The sequence below is a fragment of the Python bivittatus genome, unplaced genomic scaffold (genome assembly GCF_059951505.1).
Source record: "Python bivittatus isolate LINGU-HERP-01145 unplaced genomic scaffold, Pbiv_v1 ctg000190_np1212, whole genome shotgun sequence".
Classification (NCBI taxonomy): domain Eukaryota; kingdom Metazoa; phylum Chordata; class Lepidosauria; order Squamata; family Pythonidae; genus Python; species Python bivittatus.
In genome coordinates, this window is record NW_028277042.1 from 16,006,753 (window position 1) to 16,032,941 (window position 26,189).

The window sequence follows — 26,189 nt, forward strand, 5'->3', positions numbered from 1 at the left end:
TTTGTTTGGTCTTTATTCATTTCAAATCCAGCAACTTCAACTCATTTTTCCTCTAACAGAGGGACAGAAAGACAGACAGACGGACAGATGGACATACGGACGGACAGATGGATGGACGGACGGATGGACAGACGGACGGACAGACATATGGACGGACGGACAGACAGACAGACGGATGTATGGATGGATGTATAGTCAGACAGATGCATGGATGGATGGACAGGCAGCCATGGGCCATCCCATGATGGCTGTGGGCCTATTCCAGAGCCCAATGTGTCCAGCCGCCCTGTGGTGGATGGTAGAACAAGAGAATCCTATGGTAATCAAGGCGTGTTCAGACCATGACAAGTGGTCACTAGCCCAAATTAGTGAACAGGGATCCACATCCAGTAACCCGTGTTGCAGCGCCCCTGAAAGCCGTAAGTGTTTCCTGAATGATAATCACCCCACCTCCACCCCTGCCCTGAGGTCTCGGCTGATGCCTCATCTGAAACCCAGCTGGGCATATTTCCCAAAGGGCCACACCCCCTTCCGGACACAGCCAGGTCTCAGTGATACATGCCAGGTCAGCCCTCTCATTGATTAAGTCACAAAGAGGGAGTCCTTACAACAGCCACCAAAAGCCAGGGCCTCTGAAAGTCTGCTGACTGGGTATGAGGGCTGAGACCAAGAAGCTGGAACACAGAACCAGTATGAGGCACCAGTCCCATGTTTCCCAAGAGCAGCCTGGTTCATTACTATTACTATTACTATTGAATTACTATTCATTACATGCTTCTTCATTGAGCAACCAAGATCTCTGTTTCATCCATGGTTAATAGAACCACAGTTAGCATGGGCCCTTGTTAAAGAATGCCCGTATAAAATTGGGGATAAGTTCACTGGCTTCACACAGTCCCTTAAACCACAAACTGGCCACCTACGTCTCACCTAACACCTTGTGAGAGACTAGCCAAAGGACTGAAGGAAAGGAAGTATGTGCAAGGAACGCCACGGGAATAAGGATTAAAAGGATTGAAATAAGAGTTCTGGAGGGTGAGAAATTTGTGGTGAATGGGAAAAGGAGAAAGGCAGAAATTTGAGAAAGAGGGCTGAGTGATACCAAAAAAAAAAGTAATCTTTTGATAGCAAAATTTTGGATCAGTGTTAACAGCCAAGAGAGAAAGATGGAGAGTGTTGATCCAACCCAGGAAGGAAATCTATGAGTAGATCAGAGAGAACTGGCAGATTTACAGGACCAGGTGGAACCCTGTTGCCTTGTTGGGCCACCTGGCTGGGCTGGGTGGGGAGCTGCGCTGCCCGTCACTTGTTGCAAGGCAACAGTGATACCATCAACCCAGCATTCTTGCTTCACAGGAACCCAGAGGGCTACAGGAAATCCAAACGTGTTTCGCTGTCAGCATTTCCCGTTCAAGATCTTTTATGATATGATGGAGTTTTGCAGGGGGAAGAAAATAATAAGGACAAATGTTTTGCTCAAATATTTTGACAGCAGAATTCTCAGACGTGGTATCTGCTTTTCCTGGGTTCCCAAGAGAGTGTCTTTAATGTACTCTATGTGTTTAGGCAAAATGTCCATGGAGTAGCAACTGTGAGAGTCTGAAGATTAGGAAAGAAGGAGAATGACTTACTTGGTGTTCCTCATTCTGCCCCATGGCAATCCCAGGTTGAGGGAGGAACAGAGAACGTCTTGCATGATGTGCGATCAAGCACATTCTGCTTACTTGCGACCTCCCAGCTTGTGTGAACCCAACTATATAATTTATTCAGTAAACCAGGATTAAACCATGGCTTAGTGCAACCCAACCAGAAAGGGTGTGATCAGGCTGCATGGAAACATGACGTATTTTGAAGGTCCCCTCCCTGCTTCACCAAAGCAGTGAGTTATTGCCAATGGCAAAAAATGATACTCCTACTGTATCTCAACAAACGAATCCAGTCTGCTGATTTATAATTCTAATTTTGCTGCAACTGGGAATTTTGTACAATGCAATGTTATGTCCTTCAGCATCCAAGCATCTCTTTTACTATAATATGAAAAGAAACATCCCCTCTTCTTTTTATTTCTGCCTTTTTTTTTTAACTTCAAGCTACAGAATTTTTGCACACCGCCAGCTGTATTCTTTGAACCTCATTTCTGGTGTCATTTTATCTCTCCTCTGGATCATTACACCCTTGCATGGAATTAATCAACATTTACAAATTGAATTTAATCTAGCAAACATGCTTTCCCTTACTAAGTTTCATTATCCTGCTTAAAGCACACACAGATGCATATAGATGCTTTCCAGAAATTGGACAAACGTTAACAGGAAAACCAAACCAGTTTTTAAAATATGATGCTAGAATTCTTTTAATTGTGATGAACCATAAAATCCCATCTTCTTTTCTGGGATGCAATGAGAGTCCTTGAAGATGCAGAATTCAGCAATCTGAGTCATTCCTCTTTTCTCAACTATTTTTGGTCCCTGGTGTTACAGAAAGAAAAAGCAGGGAAGAAAAGAACCCAAAACAATTTTAAAATTCTTGTCCTGTTGATTAAGAGAACGAGAGAGCAGGCGTATGCATAATGGCACAGAGATAATTAATCTAGGAAACAAACATTAGTGTGAGGAAGCAAGTGTGAGGCTCAACAATGAATTGTTAGGAAGATATTGTGTTTTGCACATGACCCATTTTGCTGAAAATGGCTTAAAGCTGCCAGAAAAGCTTCCAGTTTCTCATAGGATCCAAGCTGGCAATACTTATAGATGCCCAAACTCATTAGTTCTCCTTCTTTACTTCACTACTAGAATATTGTATTTTTAGGCCAATATAGTTTGGATTGCAGACTTAACAGATTCAGATTGTCTTGTCTGAGGTCCGTATGCCATAACCACCTTTCTGTAAAACATCTCACCTAAATGGGCCAGACCTCTTCTGTTTCTTTTATCAGGATCTCAGATATCGTATAATCCTACCTCCGCCCCCTGCTCCAAAAAGCACCCTGAGGAACATCTGATTTTGATAGTAGTGTGGAAAGCTGTCCTTTACACTGACCCTTGTCAACCCTGGCCCAGATTCAGTAGAATCCCTTTCCCCTCCTTAAATGGAATCGATTGGAATTGAATCTGGGATCTTTTTCATGCAGATCATATACTCTATCATTGAGGTTGAATGTAGAAGTGATGTAGAATGTAGAAGTGTAGAAGTGATGTAGAATCAAATGCTGCATCTACTCTGAAATGAGAAACTTCTCAAGATGTTGCTAGACTTCAACTACTGTCAATTCCACCCAGCATAACCAATTGCCAGGAATGATTAACTTGTAGTCCAGCATCAGCCAAAGGACCAGATGATTCCTAACAGTTTTCTGCATGTTAAAGGAGAGGAGAGTAAGGTTAGGTTTGAAGGCAGAAAGTGACTTATACCAACCTTGGAGCATCTAACTCAGTATTGTCCTGGGACTGACAATAACTATCTAAATTTGGGGATGGACTTGCTTGAAGATGTCAAGTTCAGTGTTGAGGCTGCCAATATCTAGAGTCTGAGTACTGCCACTGGACCATACTCCTTCTTCTTCTTCTAGATGTGGACTATCCAATGAAACATTTACAGAAGTTAAGGCAACCGTATTACCTTTCCAACCATCTCTTGGTTCATTTTACAAGTAGCACCAGTACTCTTACTTTGTTTTTTATTACTGTTGATTCTACTTTTTTTGTTGTAAACTCTTTTGGGCCACTTGTTGGGAAGACAGAACATTTATTGAGTTGGATGCTTTATTCTGTCTGCTAAGAAAAACTGGCTGGTGTTGGTGGACAGATATGGAAAAAAACTGATCCCTGAAATCAGCCAGCATCGGATGGCCATCACATTTCTTTCACTGTTTTGTTAAGGAATACAGATTACACCAAACCCTCTTTCCAGAGTGTTTACAGTTGGGTTAGTCGAGCAATACTTGCTAAAACGAAAACGTGGGAGAGTGTCAAGAGGAGCAATATCCAAAAATAGAATTTGTCATGCAAACAGAGCCTAATTAAGCCTAGGAAGTCTGTACAAACCCAATTGATAATGTGGCAAACCAAATACACTTTCTTTACTTCAATTGAAAATGTCTGAAGGATAGTCACCATACGGAATTTACTTAGCGTATATTAGAATAATAGAATTGGAGATCCAGACTTAACCAGAATTTTCTGGCTGGATTGTAAACTTTATAACGACGCCATGTTTTGAAATGAAAGTGATTAGGACAAATGACGGAATTTCTAAGGGAGAAACAGCAACGACGACGACAACAGTGGGCTTTGAGCATGATAACATCTATTAATACAGTTATTCCAGCATGTCATATTTCATAGAATAAAGCTTGTTTCAGGCCTGGAGTCCTTCTCCATTAATTATATTTGAAGCACACGTATCCATAGTAGAGCTGTTGAGGTTGTCTCGTTCTATTAGTTTAACAAGCCCTGGTATTAATGAGATTGCTTCATAATTGAACCTTTTCATGGGTCCCTTGGTTAAGAAATTATGCTAATCTGAATTTGCAAACACAAGACATCCATCATACTTGACGAAACAGTAAACATCAACAGTGATCCACGTGGAGTGCAAATGCACCGTTAATTATTACAGGAATGAACAAGCCTCATTATTTCATCTTTATGGATGTGGGACACATTGTAGCGTGTCGGGAAGGCAGAATGCACCAGACTTCCACTATGTGGCAGCATGGTCCACTTAACCGAAGCTAATCTCCTGTGAGCCAAGCTAAAGCACTTCTGATGGGAGAACTGAATAAACCTTTGCACGCAGAAGTATTTTTTGGAAAGGTGGATGTGCTTCCAGAGAGTTCAGAGGTTTCAGTTTTTCAAACGGGAAGTGGTCAGATTATTCTGATTTCTGGATGGCTGGATTCCATTGCAATACATAAAGATGTCGGCCATTCCTTCCAGCATAAGAAGAACCCTGATGATTTTGGCCAGTGGGACAGCTAGTTCATAGTATGTCCCACAGGGGCTGGCTAGATTTACCTAGGAAGCTCACAAACAGAGAGAGGAGGAAGATCATTTTTTCTCACTGTTGCTCCCTAGCAGCTGAAATGTCTAATAACCATAATAAGAAGCAACCATGGATAGCATTCCCACCATGAATGACCTTAATTAGCAAATGTTCACAAGGTCTAAATTTTGGACAACTTTGGCAATACTTGAAACTGGCTGTGGATCTCGCTGCTAGGATTTTTTCACAGACTGGCAATGTTTCAGGAGAACTCTGACACTGCAAAAATCCAGAAGCTTATTTTCTTTTTTAAAAATTCCTGGATGAAAGCCATCTCTCTCTCTCTCTCTCTTTCACCCTATCTACCTACCTATCTACCTATCTTCTATCTATCAATCATCTATCTATCTATCTATCTATCTATCTACAGATAAGCAGCCTTGACAATTAGCAGATTGAAAATATTTTTGGCAAAATCTGCAAAAAGAAGCAGCAGTGGCTTAATTGTGCAATAACAGTAGCTTAATTGTGCAAGCTGTTGCACCATTAACTCAACTGTGCATGTGGTGATGAGTAAGAGTGATTCTGATCTGCATTATGTTCCTCTGTGTGCTTTTGAATGGAGAACATGAGGTACAGTTACAGATAACAAGAATATTATGCTTGTAGGATGAAACAATGCTTTATTGTGGGTTCAGTTTGTCGAAAAATTGCACTTGCTTTTCAAGAATAAATGCCTCATAGAAGTAATTTGAATGCACTGCAAGGCAGAAATGTCCATGATAATAAAAGGAGTTGGTGCAATATTCAGAATGATCTAGATACATTCATCTTTAGATTAGACTAGATTTTTTTAAAATCCCACCTTTATTATTTTATAAATAGCTCAAGGTGGTGAACATACCCAGTACTCCTTCCTCCTCCTATTTTCCCTGCAAAAACAACCCTGTGAGGTGAGTTGGGCTGAGAGAGAGGGACTGGCCCAAAGTCACCCAACCAGCTTTCATCATCAGCATTCTTAATATTACTAAATATTGCTAAAAAAAGGAATGGCTGAGGTGGAATCTGGAATATGAGAGATATGAATGTTTGTGCATCATATACAGTGGAACCTTGGTTTACGAGCTTAATTCATTCCATGACTCTGGTCGCACCCCGAATTGGTCGCAACCCGAAGCAAATTTCCCCATAAGGTTCAAGGTAATTACCATTAATCCGTTCTGGCGTGGAGGACAGGGAGGCGGCTATTGCTTGGAGGGAGAGTCCCCCTCCCTACGACCATGTGTCAGGGGTGGAAAATGGCCGCGGACCACGTGTCAGGGGTGGAAAAATGGCTGCGGACCACGTGTCAGGGGCGGAAAAATGGCCATGGACCACGTGTCAGGGGCAGAAAATGGCCGCGGACCACGTGTCAGGGGCGGAAAAATGGCCGCGGACCGTGTCATGGGAGGGAAAATGGCCGCGTATCCTGTTCGTACCCCGAGGCGGAGTTCGCAAACCGAGGTAAATTTTTGCGGCCGGAGCTGGTTGTAACCCGAAAAGTTCGTTAACAGAGGCGTTCGTAACCCGAGGTACCACTGTACATTGCCGAATACAGGAATTTATTTTCAACCATAATTACTATAGCCTGTGTTATTTAAAAACCTGAAGTTATCATTTACACGTTTAATGAATTTATTTTTATTCCAATCGATAATTAGTTGCCTGAATGGATTACCAAACTGATGAAAAGTGTTAAATTTATAAAGCCATTCAAACCATAATAGACTTGAAGAAATAGCATAGGAAGAAAATGAATGTAAATAAAAATATAAGTCACTATATCAATTGATATGATTGCACAAGGTCAATATATTGCTTGTGTGTGTATAATTAAACAGTAGCCTGCATTTTTGCTGGGTTTAATCAAACTCTCCTCTTCTTGCTATACTTCTGATAAGTAAAGAAAGACTCACATTTTCTGGGCCATTTCGACCTTCTGAAGTTGTTCCCTGACATACATGGAGAGACAGCAATCCCAGTTTGTAATATAGAAAGGCCAGAGTATCTAATCTGATTGATTGCATGAAGTCCCATAGGAGTCAACAGACATGCTGTTACTAGATATCCCTTCCACCTTAGAGCCAAACAATCTACACTTCACAGGTTTTTCTGGGCCTCCTCTACAAACTTGCAAATGCTCGTTCTGTGACAGCCATGTTACAGTCCCCTATTTGAATGGCTGGCAGAGGACAATCTTCTTTTTGAAGAAATTCTTAGCCTGAAGATGGATCCTATCCAAGTCTACCTTGAAAATAAAGAACCATAAGAAGGAAGAGTGTAGATGTGGAAGGTGCCCATCAACAGTTAGTATCTAGACAGGAGATAGAGGTCCCCTACTTAGTCTTCTCCTTCATGCGAATTACAGTAATTATTTCTAAATATGCATGTGGTCCATAGTCGTCTTGCTTAGCCTTCTCCATTATTTACAGTACATTATCCTTGTTATTTCTAGATAACTGTTGCTGCAATCATTAGCAAATTTTCCAAACCAATTGGTGGGCATTCCGACGACAAATCTATTGTCATTGCTGGTTCTGTTTTTTAACCAAGGTGAGATGGGCAGCTATATAATTGGAATAAAGTTAATGAATACATAAATAAATAAATAAATCTGATGTGTCAGGTTTCCACCAAAGTTCCTAACGAGGAAAGGATGGTGGGGTGTTAAATTATCCTTGAGCTTGTGAAGAGCTGGTCTGGCTGCTACTAATTTAAACCAGTTTAATGACATCAAAGGGCTGGTGTTATGAGTTTGTCTGCAAAAAGAATGTATTTGCACGCTAATATTTTGGGTGGATAAGTATATGTCTTCCAGGCAACCCAGCTCACAGATGTGTTGGGCCTAGCCATTGGATCATTCAGATAATTCCACCAAGCTACTGAAACATACATTATTGCATCATAAAACAGCCTTCAGACATGTTGAGACTCTGTCTCCCAGAATTCCCAATGTCATTGGAATTCTGGGAGCAATGTCTTTGGAATTCTGGGAGTTGGAGTCTCAACATATCTGAAGGCTGCTGTATGATGTAATTATGCATATCTAACACATACCAGTTGGTTGAGATTTTCTGAACTATACAGTGGCTATAGATTCAATGGGTTTGCCAGCCAGTAGGGATTAGGGAGAGGTTAGAAGGCTAAACTGACATCTAATTAGATTTCATTTTAAAGTCTCGATGCAGCAATTATGACTTCTGAATAAAAGTGGTTGTTATTTGGCAGGGTAGCCTAAGCAGTGCACATAATTATAATAATTATTGTGTACCTAATGATATCTAATAGGAATCAACATTGCAAATAAAAATGCTTGTAAAGTGTTCCACAGTGTGGCCTCCACTTAATGGCAAGGAAAATAGCAAAAGGTTAACGCGCTGGCAGTTTATCGTCTTCCAAGAAGCCCAGATAACGTCGCATCATTCTATCGGTTGAGATTGTTAGGAAGAAGCAAGACCGAAAACAACGCCAAAGAACAAAGCTGGTGCTGGCGTAAAGTATCTGTGCTGAAATACAGCTAAACTGGATTGACTGCTGTTCGGTCTTCTCCTCCTCCTGCTAATGTCCCTTGGAGACGGCTCGCTTAGGAAACCAGATCTCCCACGTCAGCAATGCTAAAACTAGGGCTAGCCAACCTTTGCAGAAGTTTGTGTTGTGTTGATGGGAGAGGTGGTTGGCAGGGGGCTATTTATTTCCTTTAAAAAAACTCCAGAGAGAATCCATAGCTGGCAAGAACCGTCCTGCGTAATGTTTGCTCTGCACTAGCAGAAAGATTGTATTTATGTAATTAAGGCAGGGGGCCCTGCCGATATAGGTGATGTGCTATAGATTTTAACGGGACTCTGTTTGCAGAGACGGCAAACCTTCCTTATTCTCCCAATTTTCAATTACCTGCCTGAACCAGGCAAAGCAAGGAGAGGCTGATCCAGCATTTTGTCCTCCAGTGTTTTTCACCAGGCTGCCTTTAACCACACTGAAAAGTAATGTCAGGAAGTCTCCAGAGATTAATGCCGTGCAAACTCTACCCAAATAGTCAAGGTAGAGTTTAGTATGCAGAAGTACACAGAAGTACAAAGCCTTTCTGCTGTTAGGCCTGCATGTAGCATGGTGCAAAAGTCTTCTACATACCTTTCTTCCACTAGCCCGATGAGGTGGAATTGTTTCAAAAGCTACATCAGGACAAGGCCTTCATTTGGCAGGTCCTAAGGTAGTCCTAATATTTCATACAAGTATCCCAGTTTTGTTTTCGAGAATTTGTTATTAGGCAAAAATGGATTTCCCCCAAGTCTTAGGTGGGCCTAGTTTGTCATGCTTCATTAGATTTGAAGGCTTACCATGGAACTGTAATAGGGGATTACTCTTAGGGAGAATAGACCTCTCTGTGGATATTAGACATGTCAGTGATATAACAAACAGGGGTCATCCAAAATGAAGCCCCTACCCCCCATACTCCATGCTTCTTGGGGGCATCTGCTTGACCAGCTAAGTGGATTTTTGGTCTAAGACAGTGTTTTTCAATCTTGGCAATTTTAAGATGTGTGGACTTCCACTGCCAGAATTCCTCAGCTAGCTTGCTGGCTGGGGAATTCTGGGAGTGGGAGTCCACATATCTTAAAAGTTGCTAAGATTGAGAAACACTGATCTAAGGGATGGGGCTTATTTTGGGGATGATTTTAGGCTATGTTTTGGGTAAAGAATGTCAGAAAAAGAAAGTTAGTCCTGCTTGGGTGGGAGTGAAAAGGATAGCTGGATTTAGAAAGTGATTATTGCGTTTAGTCAAAAAAATAGAAATTAATTTGGAGAGTCAGCACTATGAGGTGGAGGTGTTGAATCTGGTACTGTCTGGATTCCTATCTCAATTTGCCTCATCAAAAGGATGTTTGTTCTAATGCAAGACCAAGGATAAGCAATCAGTTTAGGCTGCTTTTGAGCTTTCACAAAATGACCACCATGAAGGGGATTTTGCACACTCGCAAAATGGCTGCCAGAATGGGCTTGTTCAGTTCTGTGGGGCCACCTTGCCTACCCCTACCTAAGATATTCTAATTCCTTGAAAATTCAGAGTGTGAGGAGTGTAAATCAGACACAAACACATTCTCTTGTGTCTGAGAGAAATATTTAAGAAGTGAACTTCCCAAGAGACACATGAATTGGAAGAACAAATTGTGTGTATGTGTGTGTGTGTGCGCGTGTGTCTGTCTATGAATGTACAATGTAGGATTCTTTGGGTGGTAAATAGATAGGAAGCTGTTTATTTCACAGGACAGATCCAAACAGTGGCAATCTAAGAAGGAAGCATGTGCCAACATCTGCATTAGCGTACGGTTGTGCAGAGATGTGAGGCGAGCGTGGAGAACAATCCTGAAATAAATGATGACCCAGAATAGAGCTTGAGGCAATTAGAATCCTGGAAAATGATGCAACTGTTGTCTTGGCAGTAATAAATCAATGAGATGTTATTTTACAAACCTAGGAAAAGCAGAATGGATGACGATGATGATTTTTTTTTTTTTTAAAGACTGGAATCTCTGATCCTATTCTATCTTTTTCACTACATTGGGAGTGGAGAAAGGAAGGCAGATCTAAACTGTTGAACGCCTTGTGATCACTTGTGGGGAAAATCACCATAATTTATTGATTGATCCAATTAAGTCTCTCTTTTCTATCAGGAGCTTAAGATGTTCTATACATAGCACCCTCTCCTCTAAATTTATGTCTGCAACAGCAAACCTATGTGGCATGTTGGGTTGAGAGGTGATGAGCAACCCAAAATCACCTAGTAAGTTTCTGTAATAGGCTATGAGAATAACCTTGGGAGACTGAAGGAAGAGCCTCAGCCAGAGCAATGGTCAGACAAGAGATCTCTCAGCCCACAGAAGGAATGGGGGTGGAGAAGGCGTCTCAGGAGGGACCCCTCTAGTTCTCTGGAAAGTAAGGGCAGGGAGGGGGAAGCACTTTTAACTAAAACTAATATTTAGAATAACGAAAAGAAGGAAAAAAAGAAAGAGAAAGGCAAAAGTGTAGGAGAAAAGAAAGTAAATATAAAGAAGTAGCTTCTGACTTCCTTTACAGCAGTTATAAGTATAAATTTACCTCTTACTCTATGGTTACAGCATGACTTATTTTTTTCTATAATCTATTTTTTTTTATCATCAAAACCATATATCATAAATTTATTTTTTTCTGTTTCACACAAAAGGTCTATAAGGGGTTTCCAGTCAGCAATAAACTTTGATAATGTCTTTTCTCTGATCAAAGATGTCAATTTGGACATCTCGGCACATTCCATCATCTTCACCATCCATTCGTCCATTGTGGGTAATGTCGAATCTTTCCACCTTTGTGCATATAACAATCTTGCTGCAGTTATCATGTATAAAAAGAAAGTTCCATGACTTTTTTTCCCAGCTGTTTATCAATCCGTCCCAAAAGAAAACCCTCTGGTTTCAATTGTATATTAGGTTTTAAAACCTTCTGAATTAGTACAGTGGTACCTCAGGTTATGAACGCCTCTGTTAACGAACTTTTCTGGTTACGACCAGCTCCGGCCACAAAAATTTACCTCGATTTGCTAACTCCGCCTTGGGGTACGAGCAGGATATGCGGCCATTTTCCCTTCCGTGACACGGTCCACAGCCATTTTTCCGCCCCTGACACGTGGTCCGCGGCCATTTTCCGCCCCTGACACATGGTCGGAGGCCATTTTACGCCCGACATGTGGTCCGCGGCCATTTTTATGCCCCTGACATGTGGTCCGCGGCCATTTTTCCGCCCCTGACACGTGGTCGTAGGGAGGGGGACTCTCCCTCCAAGCAATAGCCGCCTCCCTGTCCTCCATGCCAGAACGGATTAACAGTAATTACATTGAACCTTATGGGGAAATTTGCTTTGGGCTGCGACCAAATTCGGGGTGCGACCAGAGTCACGGAACGAATTAAATTCGTAACCCGAGGTTCCACTGTATGTGTATTTGCGTCCAAAATTTTCTGGCTTTTTTGCACATCCACCAAGCGTGGTAATATGTCCCCTCTTGTTGTTCACCCTTCCTTTTTTTTTTTTGAATAATTTTATTAAGAATTATATTAAACAGGTAAAACTAATACAAAAACCTAATGCAAAAATACATTGAGAAATTTTTTTTTTTTAAAAATGCAGGAAAAAATCTCCCTAAAAAAAGAAAGAAAAAAAGGAAAGAAGAAGACATTTCCCCCTTCATCCCCAGCAAGTATATTCAACATTAACAACTTATCACCACCTCTTAAAATACAACCAAATACATCTTCATTCCACACCTCACCCCATTTTCTATAAATTCATCTCTAAATCTTCAACTCTCCTTATTAATCAGCAACAGTAAAAGTTACAGAAATACCTAACAACGTAAGTATCTAGTCCCCCCTTCCATTTAATCAACCTCCCCCCAATCCCTCTCTTTAATAATCAGAATCTCAAAAAATTAAAAATGATTAAACACTACCAGAAATAGTAACCCCTTATTTACACATCAAAAATAGTAATGTAGGTATTGCAGACTAATCCATACAGACAGTTGAACTTTTCCAAAAAGAACTATCCAGTCAATGATATGGATGTCGCACCTTGAATATTTGACTTTGAAACATTCGTCGCCTCACTTTTAGAACGGTTGGATACAGGTCAGATGTACAAGAATCACTATATTGTACAATCTGAAGGCTTGTTGTAAGAAACTGTGATGACCTCCAACCCAATGAGATGATTGCACCCAGAATAAATGTACAGTGGAAATGTTGCTTGTCTCTTGCTGGTAAGGAGAGATAGTTCACTATGGTATGCAGATTCTGCTCTCGCCACTCCGATAAAGAATTTTAACCAGATTGTGCCTTTTTTGGATTAAGGGACATTTTCAGCCACCAAGGGGTTTGCTGCAGGCTTCACTCCAAACAGTAGGTACAACCAGGACAAGTGAATGAATAGAGTCAAGATAAAATGTAAATGTAATGAAAATATTTGTAATTAATTCAATCCATAGGATTATTCCCCATGTATTCAATAACTTCTCCTTGTGTACAAAGTGCAACTGTAATTCAGTGATACATTTTGGAGGATTTGCAGGAGATTCAGAATCTCAGTTTCAGCACTTCTGGGTTAACACCTTATCCTGAAGCGAAATCAGTCAGATTTGCTTGTAGTAGAACATAGAGCCAAATACACTAATTATGCTAAGAGTGGTGCTATTAAAACTCAAATAGTTTAAAGCACAGATACTACATTGCATTGATAACCATTTTCTAAGCTAGAAAATCATCATGACCACCATGACCACCCTCTTCAGATGACCACTAAAAGAAGGAAGCCAAATGTTAGCAGATAAAACCTGACATTATTCTTATTTTTACAAAACATCAGCAAACAGAATCGAAGTACTATTGCTTGCATCCATTTTGAGAGGTATGGGACAACATTTCCATAATGAAGTTTTAAGGTATGCACTGATTTTCAGTATGGAAAACCCTATCACAATTATAATGTTTAAATTAACCAAAGTGGAGATATGGTGCATGACTGATTGATAAATACCTTATACAGCAAGTGCTTAGCCCGTGATGGATTAAACTAACCAATGGGAACCCAGTTAGTCCATGAATAGAAGCCTACATAAACTGCCATTTGCATGCATAGTTAGATATTGTAACCTGCTATCAAAAACACAACATCTCCATTGTGTCGCACGGGGTTCCTTTGCAACCTATGCAATCTGCATGACTATGTCTCGTAAAGACACAGAAATTCATAAAAGGAAACTATGTGCACACCACACACATTATAATCACAACTGTCAGCAAAACTGAGCATTCTTTGTTCCATCTTCCATAATAATAGCAATCTTACAAATGATCCACTGAGATGCATTGAGCTCAGAAACGCCATCTGATTATTACATTCTTGGGAAAAATGGTGGAACTATTTTACTATTTTCTGGAAGGGGCAGTCAGTGACAGGTAGGAATACATTTCAGAAATTTTATCTATTTAACAGGTCTGTTAGCAATTGGCATGCGGTTTCCATGCTTTCTCTCATCCAGATGGGCTTAGCTAATGGGTTGCATCATACACTTTTGAGCATGCCCTTGGAAACATATTCTTTTGGAGCTAACCTGGTGCAGGAAATCAAAGATCATCCAATAGACCAAGTTCTAACCACCATTCCTTCCATAAACTTTGCCTTATGTTCTTAGGTGTTTCTACTTATTGCGTTGGTTGTTTGCATGGGTTTGCACGGTACTGTAGTGGCTACAGCATTGGACAGAGGTAGTTCATAAGACAGCTCTTATATTTAAGATTACACCACCAAATCATATTAGAAGGTAGATTGCCTGAGAAATGATTCCTCTGTCACCACGGTCCCTGTGATGCCTTCATCTGAGGAAGATCCTTCAGAGGAGGAAGGGGAGTCCAGCAGGACCTACAAATCCCGTATAACAGACACGCAGGCCTTGGTCAGTATCTGAGCAAGAAGCAGTCCCCCACTTGTCTGGCATTCCAGATGGGGTAGTACCACCATCTAATTTCCATGAATGGTATTGGGTCAAGAACTGAAAGGCAGAAAGGTGTTTAGTTTTAAGAAAGAACACCTTGGGAAGAATGAAGGTCCATTCAAGAGTCACCTACCTTAGGTCAGACAACAAACCTTAGATGAAGAAGGGTGGGATAGCTACAGTTTAAAGCTTTCTCTCTGAGAGTAGCCTTTTTCTGGCATCAGCATTGACTATTTGTGGATCTGTGCAATCTCTCTCTCCACTCTGAACATTAATTGTTTGACAGACTGCTCTGATGTACTCACTCTTCCTGGTCTAGATCCTGACTTTTTTTCTGTCTTGTCTTTGCTATCCTTTCACGCATTAGTAACATGGAAAACAAAGTTCTGTGTGTGGATGCATGCGAAACACATTTTGTAAGAGTAAATGATCAAGCAGCAGTTTCATAACATTGGAGGTTTGTTTTCATGTATGCAGATGAGTGGGAATCTGAACTGAGCGAGTTTACTGAACTTAGTGAAGTAGGTTTTATGACTGTAACAGGAAGGAGATTTATTTACAGGAAATGCTTTATAGGAATAGGGAAAGCTTGGCATTTGGCTAGATATCTCCTTGGAGGAGAGTCCAAGAGCTTGTGATCTCTGTGTGTGTGTTGGAAGAAAGTCGGAAGAAAGCGATCTCAGATTAGCAATCTCATAGACGAACAGCAGATAGGATGATGAACAAAGAAGAGAAACTGAATAAATCTGTATCTTCCTGTCTACATCTTGCTTCCCCTTGGGGTCAGTAGGTCATGAGGTGCTGAAGAATCAGTGGCATTGGAGTGGACCTTCAACATACAAATTGCAGGACATAAGTGTTATCCATACAATCCTGAGTGTGACTCTCCCAAACTGAGAATTGAACGTACTTAGCTTTATGTCTGGCTACCTGAAACAGTAGTGAGCTGTGTCTTTCTATCTGATAATTTTAAAACTGGAGGACAGAAGCAAAGTTCTTAACCCACGAAGCAATTTCTTCAGAAAAACAAAATTCTCCCTAGTTTCATGAAGATTGGCTCTAAGCTTATTTTCTTTTAGATGTGCTGCCATTGAGAGTGACTGTAAAGGTCCACTCAGCAGCTGTCTACTGGCAGTTTCCATGGACTTCTCTCCCCTCCCCAACTTGCCCTAAACATATCATCATCATCATCATCATCATCATCATCATCATCATCATCATCATCATCATATCATCATCATCATCATCATCATCATCATCATCATCATCATCATCATCTTCCTTTTTTAGGGCCGACAGTCTGGATCCACATTATCCAACCCTATTTTAATTTCCATTTCAGTTTCTATTTCACCCTTTACTTCCATCAGTATCTCAGATGGCAAACAATGCTTTTTCTCTGTCACAAGATAAAAGGCTTCTTAAATTTGTGTGTGTGTGTAGGGGGGCAGGAGTGTTAAGAAGCCACTTTGTTACAACACTGGCAACTAATCAACCCCATAGAAAGCAGAGTTGGGGGAAAGGTTAGAGGTCAAGTTTAATTCGATATGTCAATCAGCATCAACCACAGTCTTATCTTTTTGCCTTCTAAGCCAAGGCATCAGTGTCTTTGAAGGCAAGATCTTGGGATAAATGGAGAAGGTTACAAAAATGTGGAGAGTGAGGGAAGTGAAGAGCAGAGAAATTGACATAAAATGGGTGAAATTTAGGGCACGACCTTTCAAAGATAAGAATTTTTATGCCCTTATGATTTCAAGAGAGAATTACATGCGTGATCACATCTCTCCTTATGAAATCAATGGGACTTAAAGGTGTTCAGCTTTTGTAGCATGGTTCTCTCTAATATTTATTTTTTTCTTTTCTGAGACCACTACACAAAACCTTTAGCATCCTTTAAATATGCTTCCTGATAGCTGTATGAGCAAAAAGAGATACGAATATCTGTTTGCTGCTGCTTATTTCTGTTATTTTGGATTCCATAACATTCTTTAGTCCAGCACCTAACCACAGCACTGATTCGGCACCTGAATCCCAAAATTCTGTTTTGTCTGGCAGCTAATACTGGGGTTTGAAAATCTAGTAATTCCAGCTGTTTCCTTAAGAAAAATCTTTCAGAATAATCCCTGGTGCATAGAACAAGAAACTCATTCTAGTGGTGTTTGTCCTGATTTTATCCATCATTCACCAATTTTTATTTCTCCCCGATCCATTGGATTTTTGAGTTGGCTGTACCATGTTCCTCCAAACATTAATAAAAATGAGATGCTTGTTTTTGCCTTCTTAATTCCTAAGATCTTTAACAAGAGTTCTCCATGCTTTCCGAGATCCATCAAGAGCCTGATGAAGAAGAGTAGGGCTGTGCAAATCCTTTGAAAGAGGTGCCTCGCAATTTGCATGTTTGAAGCACCTCTTTTTGAATCATTAAAGCAGCTGCATCTTTTATGATTTGATCCCTTTAATTTTAGTTCCTGTATCTCGGATTCAGATTTGCTGCATTTTTTTCCCACTCTGTTTATGTTGGATAGAAAATGTTGCTGTATTTCTCATGAAAATGATGTGAAGGTTGTTTATATTGGGTATGGGGAACAGCCAAGAGAATTATGTTGAGAGTTTGGAAAAGTACTCTTACCCAAATACTGAAGTCTGGATTCAAGAAATGTATAATTTATCAGTTTTTGAAAAAGCTATTTTTCCTACTGATCAAAAAAAATGACACAATATTTTTCCATTTAGTATGGATTTTATAGTATTTTACAAGCCCAAACCAGTTTTATACGTAATTTGATATGCAGTTATTATGTAACTAAATGAATTTGTGATATATTTGCAATATGTGATTTATATCAATTTAGTGTGTTAATTTTTAGGGTTCACACCCCAGACTTAACAATTGTTGATAAGAAAGACCAAAAAGTCTAGATAGTGGACATTGCAATACCTGGGGACAGCAGAGTAGGAGAGAAAGAACTGGAGAAAATCACAAAATACAAAGACCTGCAAATAGAAATAGAAGGACTGTGGCAAAAGAAAGCAAAGATAGTACCAATAGTTATAGACGCCTTGGGTGCAATCCCAAAACATCTGAAGCACCACTTGAAGACCATCGGCATTGACAAAATCACCATCAGTCCATTGCAAAAGGGAACTTTCCTTGGAACAGCTTATAACCTGTGACAATAAACCCTTCACACCATCAAACAACAACATCTGTCTATCCCAGGTTCTTGGGAAGGACTCGATAGGTGGATAAAAATGCCAAATCCAGTGTAAACATCTGGCTGACTGTGCGACCAACCATCATATAGAAGCGTTTGCCCTTTATGGTGTGGTCAAGGGACGTGAGTTCCCCGTCTTCTATTGCACCTCACTGCACTTCCATTGTCTCATTTCAGGCCATCCGGTGGTCTACAACGTCCCAGGCTTCCAATCTAAGGGGAAGGCAGGATGGTCGATCAACCTGCTGTAAGCCTTTTTCAGATCAGGAAGCACTTGCATGCAGAAGGCTGGGAGAAAGGTGATAAGGGGAAAAAATGAAAATAAAAAATGAGCCTTCTCAATCCCTTTGGAATGAGAAGCTTGGAAACCTCGCACAGGAAAATCTAAAGTCAGTTCTGGACCATCCTGCAAATGAGAAAAAAAACTGCTCTTCTGCAGGCAAAGCAAACGTGGGACAGATTTCAGCTCATTAACTCTTTTGATAGCTTTCCTTAATATTGCAGTTTTGCTACTTCCACTCTTGCTGCTTTCTGTTTTTGCCCCCTTTGCATCCTTTATTTCATTTTCTGAAATTTTGTTTTAAGGCTGTTCCGAGAATTTATCGGAAAGGCTGCCCCAGAAGTAGGAAGACGCATTTAATCCAGGTCAGGCCCCTGTAATTATGCAGTGCCTATTTTCAGAAATGCTCTGCATGCTCTCAGAGACACTCTGTGCCTTCACAAAGAGGGAGAAATGCATTACTTTTACTCCCAGCATTGGAAAGAGAATTCTGGGGCTGCAGGGTGAGAGCAGCGAAGCCCTGCGAAGGGAGCAAACGCGGGAATTGTCAGTTGACAGCACTATGGCTGGGCTTCCCCGGTCTTCTCTCCAGAGATTCAGGTGTTAATAAAATCAGCAAAATGAAAATGGGTAAATTATTGTAAGCTATGAAGAGCTACGGTGTGCCACACCTCACTGGCTTCCAATACCACCTCATTCTTAACAACAACCATAGAAAAAGAGATGCAATTTCATCCTTTAGTCAGGATTGTACAAAGGCAGGACAAAGGAGACGAGATATTGCAATCTGAAGGTCAGGAACCCATTCGCTTGTATAATTATAGCATTTCATTTATATCCTCCAGACTGCATGGGCTGTGTGTTGGTAAATAAGTCTCTAAAAATCAATTTAAAATAAGATATCCATAACTAGGAACTTGAGCTTTTCCATCTCAGTAGCCTGATGCAGAGAACAAGCCCAGGTTTGCAATTTATTCTGTCTCGCTCTCCCTCCCTCCCTCCCTCCCTCCCTCCCTCCCTCCCTCCCTCCCTTTCGCAATAATTAAAGACCCAGGTAACTTTTGGACTGGACCCCAGCCTCCCTGTTTATGTAGCATCACAAGAAGTTGCCACCATGCTTCTTTGAAAACAAAACAAAAAAAACCTAGGCATTGCTAGGAGGTGTTTTGGTTTCTGCAAAGAAGTTTCTAGAACTTGGTCACATCACATGGGAATTCTATGATGGAGCTTGTCCCCTGTCCCCCCATTTCTCCTTTCCCTTTGTCAAGTTCTAGAATGTCCGGTTCATTCAAAATCTAGATCAAATCAAAACCGATAGGCTTTCCAAGATCACCCCCAAAATGCTACTAATGCTCTAGGAAAAACATCCTCCAATGTCTGAAAAGGTTTTTTTTCCTGCTCCCAAAGGGGCTTCTGGATTTCTCCTTCATATTCAGGGTGCTTTAAAATTTTATTGTTGCTAAATAAAAGTCCTGGGGGTGACTTACCTTTTTTTAAAAAAAAATTCAGCTGAAGTGTGAGAAGCCAGAGATCCTGCAGAGGGATGGAGAGACACAGAGAGAGTTGCATACTGAAGACAAGACATCCAGCCCCCTCTTACTACAAACACTACCCTTATCCCACTAGAAGAATTTCAATGATTTTCTTCCCTTGCACTTGGCAAAATCCAAAGCAAATTCTTTTCCATTAAATTGAAGCAGTTTTGGGAATAAAAATCCCAAAAGTTCCCCCCCCCCCATTATCCATCACCCCATCTTTTTAAACTTGCAGATTCTAGGAATCAAAGCAGAGACCTTCTGCATGCAAGTCCCATCTTTTCCTACTAAAGAGAGTTATTTTGGCAATGAAATCAGCAGTGTTGATTAGAATAATAACAACAAAAACTCTGCAATTTTGCTCAGCAGTGCTGAGTCAAGGGGCACATATCTCTTTCCTCTCATACCTTGGGTGAATCAAGCATGCATTTCAAGATGCTCCCAGACTCACTTGCAAATGCTTGTAGACAGGGTTGTAAGAAGGTCGGGCGACCTCCTTTAACTGAAGAGTCTCTGAGTGGGTTTCCAAGGGATTCTGAAACATGACTTCTGGAGACTGTTAGCCAATGAATGTTTTTGAGGAGGCAACTTTCATGGGTTTACTCCCTTGGAAAAATTTTTGTCAGATAATTGCTGGCTGGGGAATTCTGGGAGTTGAAGTCCACACATCTTAAAGTTGTTGGGGTTGAGAAACACTGATCTAATCCATACTGCATCTTGCGAGGAAGGGGGAATGTCAACAGTCCCTCTTTAGATTTCTGGACAAGGATGCGGTGATCTTACAATTGGTGCGATTCTACACCAATGGCGTTATCCCACCAGCAACTTAGATGCTACACTTCATATCAAGTGCTTCTGGGTGGTTTCCAATGGTACCTCCATATTTTGAGGTGGGAGACGTATGAACACTTCCACATAATGCTTGAAAGAGGAATTACAGGTTTTGTTTTCTTTAAGACTTTCAAAAAGCAGGAAAAGAAATGGAAATTCCCAGCCCCACCCATGTCCATGGCATGACCACACCCATTTTGCATTATTGCCTAAGAGAACATGGCTCTTGCCCCCACCAAGTTATGAATCGTGGGTTCCAGAAACCAAGAATTGCCCATCCTTACTGTAGAGGGTCAAGTGAGAAATGAACTGCTTTTCGACGTGGGCACCGATTTCTCTTGGCAGCTTCCAGCTCCTAAACTCTACAGTTATTGATTTGGTGGGTCGTTCTGCTGTGGATGATGGTCCCTTAGGCACCTTGCTCATTCTGCAGGGATTTTTGTCCATCACTGCTTCTATAGCTTCTCCATTTCCCCCTCCAGTTATGTCCTCATCTCCCACGACCAGTACTGGCTCCCGGCAGCTTTGGGATTCAGTTAAATGCTTATCATGTAAAACCTTAAGTGCTAATTGCTTAGTAATGAAAACTTTAATTGCTGGGAAATTAAACCTTTAATTGCAAAGTGGCTGGCAGAATGCCAGTCCATAACAACAAAGATTTGCTTTTTTTTTTTTTGATTAAGGGAAAAAATGTCCTTTACTCAATATTACCCACTTGCCCACAGAATGTTGAGACATATATAAAATGGAAATAAGTTCTAATGTTGTTGTTGTTTTAGTACATGGCACAGAAATTAGAATTTGTAGAATTCTGCATATAGCAAGTTCCATCTCACGGCTGAACTATGCCAGCTATGAGCAATGAAAGGCAACAGTAGAAGAAAAGATGAAATTGAGAAGAAGAAAAACTGGTGGCCTATTTATGAAATATTATCAGTAATACCTAGCTGGATAGGTCTACCAGATCTGAGCTGTACAAATCCAGACGACCACTAGAGGGCAGAAAAGTGTTAGTTTTCTGCCCTCTAGTGGTCACCTGGAGTTGTGCAGCCCAATCAAAACACCTGCACTTACACATGGAGCAAGGTATGGATAAGATAAGAGATGGAGAAAGGGAACTCTTGACCAAACTTGGATGTCCAGAATTGTTTGGCCTGGGCATCAAGTCCATTGTCATGCCCAGAGCAAATAAAAGGATGATTGATTCCTGGGAATGCTTAAATTAGTTTTTATGAGGATACCTCTATGAGATGTCAAATGTTTACACGATCAGCTGGACAGTAGGAGAAATAGTGATTGGGGTCACTTACTCGTTGAGAATAAAAGCATGCATTCACAGCTTTAGTGTTTGCTCAGACAACTCCAGGTGTTCATTTCTCCTGGCATTTACTATGTGCAGAAAGTGGTGCCCTGGTGCTTATGCCCCTGCAGTTGTCAGCAGAAAAGATGGCATGAGAGGGTAGGAGCAAATGAATAATATACCTTTAGTAAAAACGGATTAAAATATGTGCCAGGGTCATGACTCTCAGACTTCTCCCTGAAAACAAGAATAGTTCTTTTTATGCCTTATACTTTATTTATGGTGACGAAATAATTCTATCTCCCACCTTGAAAGTCATTCTCTATCTCTGACTTCTATCTTTCCTTTCTCCCCATTCCCCCTAACAACAACATATATTTTCCTTCCTCAGGACTAGACACCATGCAACTGATGAAGCAGGTGGTGATCCATGGAAACATTTGTAAAAATAAATTTGTTTAAGCTTCAAGATATCACAAGACCGGGTTTTCCCTGCTATCAAAGGCTAACGTGGCTACCTCTTTAGAAGCTGATGAAGAGGGCAATGTTACCCAGAGGAATAGCAAGAACAAGGAAGAAGAGAAGCAGTACCAGTGATAGTCTGTGGGGTCCTTCTTGGACTAGAGATCCTAGAAGAATCTTGGTAAACCTCAATGGATGGTGTGGGTCCAACCCAACCTGGGTCAGTGGCTTCCTCCGATGTGTCAAAAGTTGAACTCTCCTCCATACGCCAAGCCTACCGTCTTTTCAACCACACGGTATGATCCTTTCGCCCTGAGAGTTCCCCATTATTTTGATCTGTCAATTTTGCATGCAAGTTAAAAATAGAAAAGAAGTGGAAAGGAAAAAAGGAAGAAAAGAAAAGAAAAAAGAAAAAAGAAAAGAAAAGAAAAGAAGCTCTTTTCAGAGGCTACCATCCACATGCTGCAGTAGATAAATCACAGTTACCCTAAGCTGGTTGACAGGAGTTTAAGCTGTTGCAGTCATCAGTCACAGACGGACCTTCTTCTTTTATCTTACTAAATGCAAAGGAGAGAAAAAGGAAAAAAGAGCACCAGGAATTGGTAATATTGCAAGGCCAGTGGTGCTGGCTTTCTTTCTTTCTTTTTCCTTAAAAAAAAAAAAAACCACGAATATCAGCAAGCAGTAAGCAAATTTGGCTAATAAAATGTAATAAAAGCAAGACGGGCTTCGGCTAGAGCTGTTCCCCAATGCATTTCAAAGCTCTTTCCCTTTCACTCACTGAGTGTTGCTGAGATTATAAGGTTTGCTTTTATCTGTCAGAAATCAATATTTCAAACATTGGATAAAAGAGAAAATTGAACTGGGAATCGGGCTGAAGTGCTGTAAAAAAAACTACAAAGCACAATTATCAAAAAGCACTTAAAGTACTTAATAGGACACACATATAAAAATGCTCAAATTAATGTCAGGGATGTATAATGAGCGCTACCTCCTCCTTTCGGCTTTTGATCCAAACGCGATGTAATTCGAAGGCAAGCTCAGCTCATCAATACCCTTTTCGATTGATAGGAAGCCCCAAGGAGTTCCAGCAAATCTGCTCTTATGGGGCTGGACACCCATTACATATGATTGGTTAATATTTCAGTTTATTGAAAATACATTATTCGGTGCAAAGTGTTTAAACCGAGTGGGAGGGTTAAGTATTGTAAACAGTTATGATTAAAAATAGCTCTCTGGATAAACAAAGATTTTCCGGGCAAGCTTTTCATAAGCACTACCATAACTGGAAAATTGGATTTTGAGAGGACCGGGGGGAAGAGGGAACTGGCCAGAATCTAGAAGTGGATGGGTTGACCACCAATATTTATCCATGAGTGTTATGTTGGAAAAGGCTGAATGGAATGGCCAAACCTAGTGATAGATTCCTCTTAAAGCAGCATTTCTCAACCTCAGCAACTTTAAGCTGTGTGGAGTCCACCTCCCAGCATTCCCCAGCCAACAAGGTCTCCAGTGGGAACAGCTTACAGTATATATTCAGAAGACACAAGTGGTGAATCCTAGCATCTAAAGAGCGTTTCTTCTAAGTGTTTTCCTATCAGTTCTCACGCAGCTGGATTTGAGGCAGAAATTCTTGCAGCACACAGGACACAGGAAGATTTTTTTGGGGGGTGGGGTGGGGAGAAATTCTCACAAGGGGCGTGGGGTTCTAGCACTTATTTAATGACAAAGATGGCTGGGAGGTGGTCAAATGTCTATTCTTTCATTGTGCAATCATTCAATGGCCTACAAGAGAAGACCTCACTGGGCTATTTCAATCTCAAGGCAGGATGGCTACTGAACAGGTTTTCCCCAAAGAGAAAATGTATCACAAAAACAAAGAAGGGAGGGAGTGGCATGAAATTCGTATATGCTAATTTATGTATAGATACAATGCAGAAGCAGTGATTAGACGTTAACTAGCCAGGCAACTCATCTAAGATTACTGGGAAAAAAAAGTTAGGATAGCATGTGTGATTGTTCAGTCTTCTGTGCAAGCCACCATTCTGTTTCTTGCTTTTCCGATGCTTTCTTTTTAAAGCAGTCTTGGCCTGGATAGAACTTCCAACAGAAGGGGAATCTGTAACTGCGGATCTGTAATCTTCATTGTGGTTTATTCAGTAGCCCATGATTGACTGGGTTCATATGACATCTGAAGCAATCAACCCTGGCTTTCAATTCACAATGGCTGGGTTCAGGTGATGTACCAAGCCAAACTCACCCAAACCAAACTGTGGGTTAGCACAAGAGCCAGACCAATTAGGTTCACACATTGTGCTTAGCCAGGAATAATGGGATGGGCGTAGTTTGAACCTAACACTGCGTGAATCAATCCATGGTGTTAAGCTGTAATACGATGCATGTGTGTGCTTAGCATGCTATGTGAATACAGTTATCCTATTTGGGTAACTCAGATATAGGATGTAGCATTTTATGTGGGCCCAACCAATGGGTGGAATTAGAATTGGAAATTGTGCAGACATTGGGAAAGCATCTTAGGGCCTCCACTGCAAATCCCCCTTACGTATGTTGAACTATTTCATAAAGTGGGAGATGAGAAGAATAGGAATAAATAAGCTTATCCACAGTGGAGATGTTCAGATCCCAAGTCCCAATATCCCATCCACTATGAATCCACCTAGTTATGGCTTGTTTGACTTCTTCCCTTTCCATCTGCCCCATACTTTGCATGAGATCTTCTGAATAATGGGTAGGCTATGGAGCAAATAGCATTGAAAAGAATATAAATCAAGGTTCTAACTGCACCACGCTGCCTAGCTGGTAACAGAATGGAGGACTAAACAAGATGTTGTATCTCCCAGTCTCTCATGGTTTCACTGATATAGAATGGAGAATGGAGCAGTGTCATAAGAGCCAGCTAGGAAATTCTTCAGATGACAGTTCCAACACAACTGAAGGAAGACAGTCATCTTGTGGTGTGGTGGCTATGTTAAATCCATGGCTTGTTCGCAGTGTTATCTCTAGTGAGATCTGCAAAGGACATTTAGCAATGACACCCATGAGAACAGAACCACATGTTACTCAGAGCTTACCCCCAAATCTGTGCATTGTATTTCCCCTTCAGTTGTTAACTACAAAGGTTTAACTTAAAGCACAAATGTGCTTGTCTTTGTAGGTGTTTGAATTGTAGCCGCTATTTAAAACTAATCAATGTTTTCTTTTAGTATTTTAATAGCCTGTTTGCAAAGCACCTCTTTAAGGAAAATTTGCACTGCGTTCACTCAAGGAGAAAATGTGTTTTTATGGCTTGAGAACAGCTTGTGATAAAATGACCAAGTTGGAGAGTTTTCCTCTGCTGCATCTTATATGTGAACATTGTTAAGAATGTATACAACTTTAGGGCTTTTGAGAATTGCTCTTGATTTATACTGAGCCAAAGATCAGGGAATGAGAATCCTAGAATTATTTTGCACTTTCATAAATTGATTTCATGGCCCAATACTCCCTATTTATGAGGGTTACCTCTAAGTCTTCATCACTGGTAAACTGAGACTCCTAATTTTGCATTTGGGAACTTCTTGGTCAAACTCAAAAAGTATTTTCCACTGATAGATACAAGAGGAAATTTATGTGGATGTTTTGCAGGTAAAGAATACATATTTGAGAATACCAGGTACTAAATCATAAATCCTCTAGAAACAAGCTCCCAATGATGTCTGTGTACTCAAAATAAGATCCATTGAGTTCAATAGGTGTGATTGTTAGGCAGGTATGTGGAGCAGGAATTAGGGGCCACAGGTTCTCCAGATGTTACTACCACTTCCAGAATCCTTCTCATGCAAAGGAGAAGGGACTTGCCTCTTCAAAACATGAAGTCTACTGAGACCCATGCAATCGTTTCCCCCTCTTAATCTCAGCTACTTTCTCCCTTAAAAAACACAATTTTCTGGAATTTAGCACCACCATTCTGGGTGCATTTAATGGAAATGTGGTCCCATTGCACTCAAGGAGGCTTACTCATGGATGC